The 14,354-nt window shown below is 34.7% G+C and overlaps 1 protein-coding gene across 4 annotated transcripts in view; it reads left to right on the plus strand.

Moving 5' to 3' along the window:
* The window catches only part of LOC140452342 (uncharacterized), a 262,587-nt gene that overhangs the window by 112,702 nt on the left and 135,531 nt on the right, over nt 1-14,354 (plus strand). Inside the window, exon 1 of one of the 4 annotated variants that reach the window (XM_072546559.1) lies at nt 3,132-3,296. The exons of the other annotated variants lie outside the window; for them this stretch is intronic. The gene's annotated coding sequence lies outside the window, so the exon portion shown is untranslated. Of the gene's footprint in view, nt 1-3,131; nt 3,297-14,354 lie in introns of those variants that run through there. 4 annotated transcript variants of the gene reach the window in all.

The raw sequence follows: 14,354 nt of genomic DNA on the forward strand, positions 1-14,354 counted from the left end.
AGTGGAAAGCGGAAGCTTTTAAAGTGGAAGGAAGAAGAGGTCCAGGAAGAAGAAAATGCTCCCAGTTGAAGAATGTAAGAGACTGGACAGGACACACATTCGATACTAAGAACAGCTCAAGATAGAGAGCAATTTGCTGTAGTTATAGCCAACCTTTAGTAATAGAGAAAGCACCTTAAGAAGAAATTTTTTTGAAATAGACCCACAACCAGAAGTCTAAGGGGTTTAAATTTGGAGAACAAGGTGGTCATTCAACAAACCTTCTTTTAACCATACATAGATTTGGAAAAATTTCTTGATGATAATTCCGCAAATTATTCTTAAAATGAGGTCTAATTGAAATCAGACCTCATTAAGTTAACGTTTTCTTTTAAATTACCATTGAAGAAATATGAGCACACTATCCGATTTCCAACTATCGCAGGACAAACAATAACTATTTTTGGCACTTGTATATGATATTTTTAAATTATCTTTTTTCGACTATTTTAGGTCTTATTTATGTAACACTGGTTGGGGGGGGGGGGGGCTACATCTTTTTAACATCCCCCAAACAATTTTTAAAACTACATTATTTGGCTCTTATTTTCCCTTTAATCAGAAATATACTCGTATTTAATATTTAGAAACTTCGACTCATCAAAGTTACCAGTGTATAATTACATTTATTTACGGAGTTCGAAAAAGTTGTGAAAGGAATTGTGAATGATAAAATAATTTAAAGAAAGATTTTAACCCTTAACTGGTCCGGCGTCCTCTGACAGACGATTCCGTATTTTAATTTATATTTTGTTGGAAATTGGCATCGTCCACAGGCAAGTCTTTCTATCTAATCCTTAAACTATAGCTTGACAAGTGGATGTATTTGCGACAAGTTTCTCGCAGTTCCTAAAAACTTATCGCAACAATTAGGTCGAGAGTAGTTTCTCAGACGACGCCGGACTGTTAATGTGACTTTTTTGTGTGTCGTGCATTTTTAGAAATTATGGCCGGGCCATCAAAACGAGTGCGTTTCAGCGATGACGATTATGAGAAAACTCTTTTAAATTGGTACAATGAGGAATGTGATAGTGACAGTGATGTAGACGATATTTTGGAAGACCATAACATTGAATCTGAACACGATACATGTTCGTAATTTTCTGATTCTAACGAGCCTGCAGATTGTGATGAACTAGCAGTAAGTGATAGTGACATCGTAGTGATAGCCCCTTATCTAGAACACGTAAACACAACATTGTCATAAAAGTGCCAATTCTAAAAACAAAGGCAAAAATGCTCGGCGAGGCTGCGATACCCTTGTTGGTTTGGAATATGTTGTTTAGTGATAACATTCTACAGCATATTGAGCAGAATACAAACATAAAATCACGAGCAATGCGTGAGAAATATTCTACTAGTTATATCCATCATCTTAGAGAAATGGATGTTATTGAGTTAAGAGCATTTTTGGGACTCCTTGCCTACATACCTAACAAACTGGCTAAATACAGACTCAAATACAGTGTCTTACGGATGCACGTAATGGTATTTGTATAATGCTTATATCTACAGCAGAACAGACTCAGATGGATTTGATATCAGTGACGACTACAAAAAATTCCTTAAGCCTACACAAGCTGCGTTGCGCTTAGCTGAACCGCTCTTTGGTAGCAACCGAAATAACACAGCTGATAATTGGTACTCTTTTATTCAATTAGTGGATATCTTACGAACGAAAAAGTTGACTTATGTGGGCATACTTAAAAAAAATAAGGCTGAAATACCTCCATCTTTACTGCCCAACAGAAACATACCTAGTCAACAATTTATGGATTTAGGGAAGAATGTACCTTAATTTCTCATGTAGTAAAAGTGGGAAAACTAGAAATCATTTCTTATTATAATAAGAATAAGGGAGCTGTAGATTCCCTAGATGAGAAATGCTCCAAAAGCACCTCAAGCCGTCGAACCCGAAGATGGCCCTTAACAATTTTTTTCCGCATATTGGACATTTCTATAGCAAATTCATATATTCTGCATCAGTGTTACAAAAACAATCCACTATTAAAAGAAAAAAGTGTTATTGCTTTGGAGTTGGCTATGCAGTTAGTGCAAGATCACATAAAAAGACGAATGACAAAGACGAACATTCCACGTCAATTACGTCTTACAATTAGCCAGATACTTGGAGTTCAAGAAGAAGAAGAGGACAATCAGACGGATGTTCTTATTTTAGAAAAACGCAAGATTTGCAGTTTGTGTCCAAATAGAAATCACAGGATGACAAAATACCTGTGCTTGCGTTGCAAAAAGCCTGTTTGTTTGGAATGTACAAAACCACTATGTAAAAATTAAATATAAAATTCGTAAAGTTTGACTGATGCTGGAAACAAACATTTTTGATTGATTTTTATTTTATCTAATGTTCTGTTTAGTGTGCAGTTTGAACATTTATCCTAGGAATACATTTTTTTTTCATAGTGTTTTTATATATTTTTTAATTACTTTACAGAACTATGTACTTTGTCACAAATATTTGTATGAATGTCAGTTTTATTTTAATATTTTTTTCTTAACCCAAATAATGCCCAAATCTAATACATTCACTTTTATATAAATATATCAGAGTATGTTTGTAATACTTTTTCTTAATAAAAAAATTATTTTTGAGTGTTGTTTTGCTTTCTTGAAAACAGTAGTTTCGCAGACTACGCCGGACCAGTTACGCTACTGCTACAGTACCGGACCAGTTAAAGGTTAAATAAAAAAAGTTATTAAGCTGTAAAAAATCATTTTAGTCTTTTTAATTGAACCAATAGCAATATCTTGTCTACCGTTAGAAACAATTTATTAGATAAAAAAAACTGTTACAATACAAGAATAGTACCATTAAAGGACACTGATAATAGTATTATTGTTTGTATTGAACATGACGTTACCACTCTCCCCCAAATTTTTATTCCCCGAGTCTACTTTACCTTGACCATCTTATCTATTAATGGTAGTTCTGTTTATAACAATTTATGATGAGAGCAGTCTGTAAATGCAAAACGTTATTGGACTCTGGCTGTTTGTAGGTACTCACTCATACCTGATCGTGCGCACCTCGATTTACTACACATGTTTATTTGCATTTCCAGTATTTTTATGATCGCTAGAGTGAAACAAAGCATGTGCTGAAGTGATAGTACTTTTTACTAGACATAATACATGTATTGTTTGTGGTAGCTGATAAGTTTTTGTGTTTTAATTAATGTTGTGATAATGCCGGCGGGTCACCTTTTTTGAAACGATTTTTTTGGATTTACTCCCTGGTTAAACACATTACATAATTTTAAAATTTTAAGTATATGTAAATTGTATTTCTATGTTTTGAGAGAATATTATATTATCATTGAACTTGTATAAACGTATAATATTTCTTATTACAAAAAAGGCTATTCAAAACTTACTATTTTTTATAGTATATATCGGGTGTTGAATCTTTGATCGCACCATTGGAAACGCATTGAAATTATTGATATTCAACCTCTATAATATAGCAAAAAAATTTAAAATTATCGGCTCCTAACAGTTCTAATATTTTGTCAGTCGTCCCGCATCCTTTTAATTTAATTTGTACTACATACTCTAAGTACATTTTCTAAACATTAGTCTATTTATAACTGTGAATTTTGAAAATAATATTATCTAAAAAATTTATACAAATTGTCAATACACTTATTGTAGTGTTTTCCTTTTTTATTGGAACAAGTGCTTCTTCACTTAAATTAATTTAGGTATTTTTAAAATTTCTAAACGTATCTAGGTCTAAAATTAATTAAAACAGACCACCATTTTATAGTCAACTGTATCTACCCTAATCAGTTTTAAAATCTTTATTATAGTTAGTCAAAACATAGACTTTATTCTTCACACTCTTCCGGATTCCTATTTCTAATGCCTTTGAATGTAAAACTTTTGGGTAAAATAAATTATACATCACCCTACATAAAATAGTCATTTAAATGAAGTTAGATTCAATCATAAAAATATTAAATTTATTTTAATAAATTCCCTAAAATCTTCTTCCCCTTTCTAGGGATGATGCATTTGTTCACTGTTTAGACATCAAACTTAACTCCAACTTTTCAAGAAGCGTCCTAAACTCATTCTTTTTTCGGTTTGTAATGCATTATTTGTTTGTATTATTTTTATTTAGTCGATATTCATCTATTCTGTTTATATGTTGTATCATTTATTTATGTAGTAATAATATACAATATCGCCAGGTTAATTTTGTAACATTTTGTAGGTATTTAAAGCTTTACATACAGTGTAGAAACCACTTATGGAATAAAATTGGTTGTGTCCTTATTTTAGAAAATAATAAAAAACGTTAAGATACCTTAACTTTTAAATTTAAATGTGCGCTTTTTAAAAATAAATTTGAATGTACAGGATGATCCACGTAATTCTGGCATAGTCCATAATCTCTATTTTAACTGAAATACCTCGTATATTTTTATGTTTTTAAAAGGTCCTTAAGAACCTGATCTCAACGAACTATATCATGTGGGGTCTATTATGAATAATACAAGGTGAAATTATGAAATTAGGTATATTTTCTTCAAGACAATTAATTCATAGAATACCCGAAGTAGTTGATTGGATTACATTAAAATAAATGCTCAAAATGTTCTTCACCTTGTTGGCAATAACACAGTCTCCTATAAAACTCGTCCCAAACTTTGTTTAAAGTTTGAGGTGAAATATTCCGTATTTCTGTAGTTTTCCTTTCTTTGAGGTCTTCAACGCTAGTTGGTTGTGTTGCATATACTTTGTTCTTGAGATAACCCCACAGAAAAAATCCAAAGGCGTAAGATCTGACGCCCTAGCTGGCTACTTAATTGTACCCCTTCGTCCAATTCATTTATTGAAGAAGATTTCATTTAAGTAATTTCTCACCATTAAAGCATAATGGGGTGTTGCACCGTCCTGCTGGACGTTTTATGCGGCAGGGTCGGATCTATTGGATTGGGATATAAGTTAGCCAACTGAGGAAGAACATCGTCTCTTAGCTTGCTTAAACCTTTTTTCACTGTGAAATTACCATCTACAAAATTTTCGGTTCGGAACCAAAAGGTTCGGTTTTCTTTTTAATGGTTTGACATGTCCAAGTTCTCTGAATTGTGCATAAGTTTTAGACACAGTGCCTTGTTCAATATAAGGCAATTGAGGATACCTCTGAATAAATAAGTTTGCTACTTCAACTTGACTTCTACAATTCTCCCCGTAACCGATCATCAATAAAATCTCAATTCCTGCAATTTCTGCAAGAAATTAGCTTTTGATTAGGAATTGATTATTTTAATGTAAACTGTCAACACACCAACAACTAATTTATAACAATCCGCATTATTTACCGATTGAGTTTAATTAGCAGACTATCTAGACAGTTTTTACCTATTCATGGCAAAAATGTTAACACGGTTACTAAACAGAAATTTTCCCGAATCTACTGAGACTTAGAGTCCGTATTTAGCTAATTTAAAATAATAGCATAACACGTAATAAATTATTAATTTCAAAATATCACCTTGTATTATTCATTATAGACCCTACATTATATAGTTCGTTGAAATCAGGTTGTTAAGAATCTTTTAAAAACATAAAAATATACAGGGTGTTTCATTAAAAATAAGGATTATGGACTATGGCAGGCTTGCGTGGATCATCCTGTAGATTTAAATTTATGTTTAAAAAGCGCACATTTAAATTTAAAAGTTAACGTGCCCCAGAGTTTTTTATTATTTTCTATAATAAGGACACAAACAATTTTATTATGGTGCCAGACTTCTCTGTCCCTTGCTTAGATTTTCCAGCTGGCAACAGAGAACGTTTAAGCATCCTGTGTTTTCCCGTCTGTCTACTCCAGGTTTGGTTTCACTCGTCTACTCATTCCCACCGGTTGCTTCTTTTTTATCATGTTCAGTTTAGGTATCCGGGCTACATATCCTGCCCACAGCAGATGATTTCGGTTGATTATAGTAGTACTATCTTTTTCACTAAACTTATGCTTGTAGATATTCTGCAATTTAAAATTATATCTACTCTTCTATATTCCGTTCTCACAAAAAGCTCCGAATATCTTGCGTAGTACCTTTCTTTCAAAAATCGTTAGAGGTAATTCATATAGTTTTAAGATCAATGCCTCTTATATACAGTCTTATACGAGTTTTTTGAGACCGACGTACATATTTTATGACATAAAAATATTTATTATCCTATGTACTTATATTTTGTATGTTTGATTAAATTTGTAACTTAAGAGCGTTTTTCATTTCATTTCATAGACACACATTTCTTCAAATATCTCTCATGAGGTCTTGGACGGAATTCAGATAAATTTCTCTTATTTTTTCATAAAGTTGCCGTCTTTATTGTTCTTCATCTTGGGCTTCCCAGCCTCCATGATATACTGTCCTAGACATTAAAGCCAAACAATCCTCTATTGGCCGAGCCTGCAGCAAGTTTAAAGAATTATCGTTTGTGGATACAAAAAGTATGTGGTGTTGTCGAAGTCAGTTTCGGGTATCCCTTGAGTAATTGCATGATGCTAATTTTGGCCAAAACATGATATCGTCATTAGCATGATGTGCCTGGACAAATTAAAGCAATTTGGAAAGTAAGTTATCAATATGACTATTCAAAGCTTTGCCCCCTCACTATTCCAACAAAAGGTTTGGACACACTCCTGTTAGAAATTGTGCACCAAACACCAATAATTTTATCTGCAAATTTTATTTTAATTTTGTATCTAACATTGTCAGTAAAATCTTCTTTCTACATTTTCCGTAAAAAATCCATGTTTTCCTTAATTTTAGAGTTACTTAAAATAAAATATTTTTCGTCATCTAAAATCATATTTTTTTCAGTGCCAGTGTACCCGCCTCAGTTGACGACATAATCTTGGTGCAAGAAAGAGATGCGCTTGAGAGTGTTTGGATCATTTACATCGTTTTCGATATTTAAGACCATTCCTCTTTAATTTCATATTATACTATTAAAAAATCTTTATTGACAAGCTAATCTCTTCGTTGACATTTTAACATGGGTTTTTTGCTCCTTTCACCAATCTCTCTGAAATTTGTGCAATAAATTCACGTGATATTTCACTTTTTAGGAGATTAAGAGATGGTATTCACCGCTCGCAGTCCGATTTTGTTCTATAAATGGTTCTAAGTGAAATGTTTTCCTTCTGTAATATTCCACAGATTTCAGCTCTGGTTACCCGCCCAACTAACTTATAGAAAACTAAACTAAATTCAATGAATTTTGTAGCAAAATTTTTAACACGTATGTTTTTCTAAATATTCGGAGCAGTTATTGAACTTTAAAATCACTTAAAAGTCAATTAAACTATCTAACCTTTAAAGTTTATGCTTTCTTTTAGTATAAAAGAACAGGTCCAACCTAATACTTAAGCCTCTTGTATATCAAAAGAAAATCAAATCTGCAATCAGTCATAAACCTAAGAAATTCAAAGATTTCTTGCCTATTTACTTTGTTCTTTATTTCAGTCTTAGGGTCCCAACAATTGTTAAACAGAAAATCCAAAAATAAGACTGCCCTACTATTTACTTTAAGTTTTTCCCCATATTGTTATATTTTTTGTAAGATTATTTCTGTTATTAAAAACATATTGCTTGATGAAACGTCTTCTTTATTTTACTATTCTCGTTTTCGCTTTTTTAATGTTCACTACCCGTCTCTTTTAAACTACCAGCCACATTTATATCTTGTTTTAAATTACTCTTGCCAAATATGGTTTTTCGTTTTACAAAAAAGCCGTTACAGCAAAAAATGTGTTGTGATTTTTAAATTAATATTTCCATCATTGATGCATCATGGGCGGTACCTGATTTAGGTTTTGCTCACACATAGATTGATTCTAAGTGACGCTGCTTGGAGCATCTACTGCACATGCAGGATTATCTGGATTAAATGTGCTTCAAACACAGATTTAATATTAGAAGAAATTATTGCCAATTGACCAAAATGCTTCTGCGTTATCTAATGGTCCGTATGGCTCACCCAGCATTAAGAACTTCTTCATCTAAGTAGTGCTTAAAATATTGAAGCAGAGTCTTATCCATGGGCTGAAGTACATATGTGGGTATTGCTTGCTAAATGATACAAAGTTAGCTCTTCTGGCACAGTAACTATGGAATAATTTAGATGACATGTAAAGGAGACAAACTCCTAGAGCTCAGTATTTTGAAAAATGGCAGAACGAGGTTTAAATGTTTTCTCAATAATCATATTTGAACCTATTAGGACCGAGCTACCTGATGGTAGTACTTTTTTTAAATTGCCGTATTGCCAGAATTCAGTAAGAGCCTAAGAAGGTATCCATTGAATTCTGACAGGCAATGGTGGGGGAAATCTTTTTTGGACATCTACGTCACGGAACAAGATACTCTGGCATCTTTCGGCCGAATATGATACTAGGTCAGAAGACCCCAGGGTAGTGCAGAATTAACCGTGTTCCGGCTAAAACCGTAACCACCGTTCCAGAGAGGTGTTCTTGCCACTCAATGAACAACTAAAAAAAATTTTAAATTTTAAAAATAACCATACCTATTACCGTAAATCAGAAAATATTTCAGACGTTAGGCCATAAACCAATAAATAATATTAACCATAAATTTTAGATCCCTGGCTCAATTTCCTCCTCTGTCTCCTCCTGCTTCTTTTTCTTCATCACCCCAGAAATCAGACAGTGTACTTCTCTCCATTCTTTCTCTCCTCTCAACATTATGTTTACAAGCCCGAAACCCATTCGCCTCTCGAAATCCCCCCTCTCATTTGCCCACCTCTAGCAGTTAAAAATGTGGGCAGGAGCGTCCGGTACCCCACAAACAGTACAGTCTGCCAAGGCAGATTTCCATCCATCCAATGGCAATACAGTCCAAATCGGGCCTTGGCCTCCTTCAACAAGCTTTTCCAATCATCTCGATTTACCGCTGTTGTTTTCTATGAATGCGTTCCCAGGCAGTTCCTGGCATCCTCATCGACTTCGTCTTCCCATCTCTTTTTAGGTCTTCCAACAGGTCTTTTTCCCTGCATTGTTGCATTTAGTAATTTTTTGGGGATTCTATTCTCATGCATGCGGACCACGTGCCCTGCTCACCGTAATCTCTGCAGTTTAGTGTATTGTACTAGAGTTGGTTCGCTATATTGCTCGTATATTTCTCTATTATACCTAATTCGCCAGTTGTTGTTTTCACTTATTGGGCCCAGTATCCTACGTAATATTTTTCTTTCAAACACATCTAATGCATTGGCAGATTTCTGTGTCACCACCCATGTTTCACAACCATAACCTACTATGGGCCTGATTATTGTTTTATAGACCCGGAGTTTTGTTTTTCGGTGTACGTCTCGCGATTTGAATATGTGGCCCATCGCGAAATAGGCTTTATTTGCTAGCATAAGCCTTCTATTAATTTCCGGTTCTTCTTCATTGCTTGCGACCAGATCCATTCCTAGGTATGTGAATCTATTCACATGTTCTATATCGCCAATAAAGTGTTGTTGCGCCGGTCTATTTGATCTGGTTTGTATGAGTAGTTTTGTCATATTTGTATTTATTGCTAGCCGTACTGCTTCTGCACTCTGTTTCAACTCAACGTAGGTTTTTTCCGCTGCATTCACTGTTCTGCTCATTATGTTTATATCATCTGCGTATGCTAATGAGTTGACTTATTTGTAAGTATATTATTTCCGCTCACCGTCAACCGTCTAATTACATATTCAAGAACAAGATTAAATAGCGTTGGAGATAGTCCGTCGCCTTGTTTCAGTCCTTGCGTTATCATAAACGCATCAGTGATCTGTCCCTGAATACATACATGTGCTTCTGTTTCTGTCATTGTCATTTGCACTAGCCGTATTAATTTTGATAGTATGCCAAATTCTTCCAGTATATTAGGTAGAATTGTTCTATCTATTGAATCATAGGCTTGTTTAAAATCTACAAAGAGATTGTAAAAGTCCATGTCATATTCCCATGCTTTGGCTAGTATTTGTTTAACTGTAAATAGTTGGTCAATGGTAAATCTATTTTGCCTAAACCCTGCTTAATATTCCCCGATGATTTTTCGGTGAGAGGTTGGAGTCTTCGATTAATGATGTTTGTGAGTATTTTGTATCCCGAACAAAGTAAAGAGATGCCTCTATAATTCTGACACAACAGTTTGTCTCCTTTTTTATAAATAGGGCAGATTATACTTTTCTTCCATTGTTGGAGGATTTCTTCTTCTATCCATATCTCGAGGAAGATTTGCCTATTCTATTTGTGAAGGTGAAAAAACTATCATGTCCTGTCAGAAACTGCGTCAAGAAGTGGTCTAGTTTCCTGAACTTACATTCCCACCATGGCCTCAGATCGGGAATAAGCTCTTTCGTCCACCTTGCCTTTCCGCTATCATTCACTCATTCTCTCTGCCACTCTACTATCGTTCTTTCTCTGTCATGTTCATCTATATTTACATCCATCCTCCTCGCTTACACCCTTGCTCGCTCTTTGCACAACAAAACGATCGGTATCACCGCTCCAATGACATATAGAGCCTAATTTGAAACTGTCCTATATGCGCTAGATAACTTGAGAAGCATTCGCCTTTGCGAAGTCTCCATCAGCTTAGCGTATTTCGCAGTGTTTAGTACGCTACACCACACGGGGGCAGCGTAGGCTACCACTGATTGGAAAACTCCATTTAATACCTTTCTGTTGGTGCTACCTGGGCCTCCAATGTTTGGCATCCACCGTATCAACGCCTCCAGATTTTGGTTCGCTTTCTCTACCGTCTTCTGGATGTGTACTCCGAACCTTAGTCTTTCCGATAACGAGACTCCCAGATACTTAATCGATTTAACCGGTGCAACCTCCACACCGTTCACTATGAAGCGAAGGGAGGATTTTTCCCAGCTTCCTTTGAGAACTAATACCTTAGTTTTCTGAGGCGCTAGCAGTAGATCATTCTGTCTGATCTAACTACTAATGCGACTCAAGGCTGTGTTAGCCGCATTAGCCATGTCCGTTTTCTGACTCGCCTTCGCAACTCGTGCGAGATCATCGGCATAAGCTACAAGAGTGCATCCCCTTGGTATCTGTAGCCTCAACACCCCGTCGTACAGGACATTCCAGAGGATTGGACCTAGTACTGAACCCTGCTGAACACCCTGCGACAAACTGATGCTGCTATCTTTTTCTCTTGTGACCCTGTCAGTAAAGTATCTACATTGTAATAAGTAATTACATTGACCAGGTACTCACTAACGCCCAATTTTCTCAGCCTGGACATGATAACGTATTAAAGGCATTACTGACGTCAAGCAGGATAAGAGCCACCCATCTATTTGTATCCTGCGTAACTAAAGAGTTTACTTTTGTAACTGCATCTATGTATGGTAGACCTTTTGGCCCTAAGACCATATTGGCGGCCTTTTACAAGATGTTCGTACAATTTAGCTATCGAACTAAGAAGGCAAATTAATGGTAGTACTTTAGAGCTTAATAAATATCCTGTTTTCACCAACCTTTCTTCTTTCTTCTTCTTTTAGTTCCATGACCAATATCGATCGTTGGATATCATGTTGGCTATCATATTAAGCAACTTCATTGACAATAGCTCTAAATAATGGCGTAGTAAATTTTTCTTATCACTGTCTTCAGATTTTTCAGCCATGATGTTCTTTTTTAACAGAACCACGTTTATCTTGGATCTTTTCCTTAATGATAGGATTCCAAGGTTTGTACTTTTCAGGGTGTCTCAATAAGACCTTCTCATTGCTAACTTTGTTGACCCAGCCTATGTTTAGTAGTCGTCTATATACCCACATCTAAAAGGCTTCAAAATGTTTAATCCCTTAGAGTTCACACTTCCACTACATATAATAGCACTAAAAAGTATCTTTAAACGTGAAGGTCAACAATAAGATCGTAGCTGCAAAGTACATTTTCCATTTTTACAAATCTAGCTCTGGCTCGTTTGGATTTTAATTTCTATGGTTATATCTGAGCTATCATTGTTTACGGGTCTAGTTTATTTTGTTCGTTAGAATTAAAGATCTTCACTGCAAGTAGCCAGTACTAAGGTATCGCCGGCATATCTAATTTTGTTCATGGTTATAGTATTCACAATAATACCATCCGTTGTCTCAATTAAGACTTTCTTAAACATGTCCTGTGGACACAAGTTAAAGAGTAGAGGGTATACATCCTTGTCTTACTTCTCTTTTTATATTTATTTAATCCGACAGTTCTTGTCCAATTTTCTGAAGTACGAACATGCTTTGTTTTAATATTTTCCGACAGCGTTGCCAGACTTATGAGCGTTGCCGGACTTATGCCAATTTTTCGAGAGCGTTGCCTAACTTATACCGATCCCTGTATATACTGAAACATGTCAAATTCGTGATCAACGTCTCAATGTTTTCCCAAATTTGGATCACATCCTAGATAATTGAAATAGCTAGCTCACTTGTTCTACTGGATAATCGTCAATTAGGTACTATTTTTTTTTTCTTGTGGAGTATTTACCTTTGCCATAAATTTTGTCGCTTTGTCGATATTTTTATATTAAAATATAGTTTGTAGACAGCTCGTTGTAGCTTACTTTTAGAATTTTAAATTATCAACTCATGATCGGCGAAAGGTATTTTGTACATTTGTGTATGTTATTGATCTTTTTAAGAGCTCTAACAACTATATATTGATAATACCATAGAACAAAACACAAGCTTGAAATTTTTAAAATGATAGTTAAAAACTGAAACGAGATATATTTATAATTTAAAAATTAAACAAGAGCATGTCATATATGACCAACAAAAAATCCTTAAAATAACCGAAGAGTACTATAGATGATCATATTATATAGTCCAGATGATCACTATTGGGGAACCGTCTCTCGCCGTCTTTAATACTCTATTTATTGCCATTCGGCTAATATGATCGTTCCATTCTATTCTTTTATTTCTTACCTAGTTTTTGATGTTCTCTACCTTGCATTTAAGTCGTATATCTGTACTTCTAGCTCCATCCCGTAGTGTTTTACCACTAGTGTTTGTATGCAAAATATTAACAGATCCAATCAAAGTTTATAATCAAAAAAAAATTTTAAATGGCAAGACAGATGGAAAATATTGGTGAATAATCATTATTATAAGATTTATCCTACGGTACTATCCCTAACAGAATTACCAAACATATTCCATTATAATATATCCAAATGGCCAGCAGCAACTATCACAAGACAAAAAACTGGTGACGTCGTGTGTTGGTATATTTTTAAAATAAAGCACTCCCAGCTATATTTTTTATAAACCTGGTTAAAAGTAATGTGCAACTTCCAGTAAACATAACTCACCTCCTGTCACTGAATGAGAAATCAATATAAGAACTCGTATGTAATACAGAACGAAACCGTATCCATCTTGAAAATGGCTCCAAAATGGGTGCCGAAACGTCGAGCATTAAATTCTCTACGCGGTTCTTCCCGAAAACTTTGGATCTCTTTGGATTTCCGAGAACAATGGATCATTGGTTAAACAATAACTTTTGGATTATTTTAGTCAATACCATTACATTGTACTATTCAATAATCTGGTAGACGCAAATAACTTGCAGATATTTTTAGTCATTCTTGTTACAGTTCCTCTATTATTATATTTTCACTACTATTTTAAAATTTAAAGAAGGATAACTTGTTCTGTTAATAGCTCTAAATATTTCATCAGCTTACCTCTATGTTTTAATTTCTTCGTTCCTTCTACTCGATTTATCTGTCTCTCTCTGGTCGTTTTCTCATTAATGAGTGTAGTGATTTTCTACCATACGAGCAACTATCTTATTCTTTCGGCTTCTATGCTGGACTAGTCTCACGGATTCAGAGAATGTCTCATCACTGACTTTCTGCACTTGATCTATCCCTCGAGTGGGTAAGCATCCTCTGCCTTTGCAACTTTTCCCCAGATTATAAGTCTCCTAAAATTATCTTCTATTTAAGTTTCTTAAGAATATATTACTTCTTGCAATATGTCCGAAAAACTTTAAGGCGTCCATGAGACAAACAGAGGAGAGTTGAGTCTGATTGTTAACCTCCTGGAGGATTTAGTGGTTTGTTTTGTGTTCTCTCCGTGAGATCTAAAGCATTCTCCTCTTTCTTGAAGACGTCAATTCTATGTCTATCTTCTTATTTCATTATTCATGTTTTTGACTTGTAACTGAAATCGAAAAAATTAGGGTGCGTACCAATCTCATTTTGGTGTTCTTCGGTAAAAACGCGATCTTTTCATAATGTTGATAATTAAATCATAGCATT

This window comes from Diabrotica undecimpunctata, chromosome 1, assembly GCF_040954645.1.
Source record: "Diabrotica undecimpunctata isolate CICGRU chromosome 1, icDiaUnde3, whole genome shotgun sequence".
Classification (NCBI taxonomy): domain Eukaryota; kingdom Metazoa; phylum Arthropoda; class Insecta; order Coleoptera; family Chrysomelidae; genus Diabrotica; species Diabrotica undecimpunctata.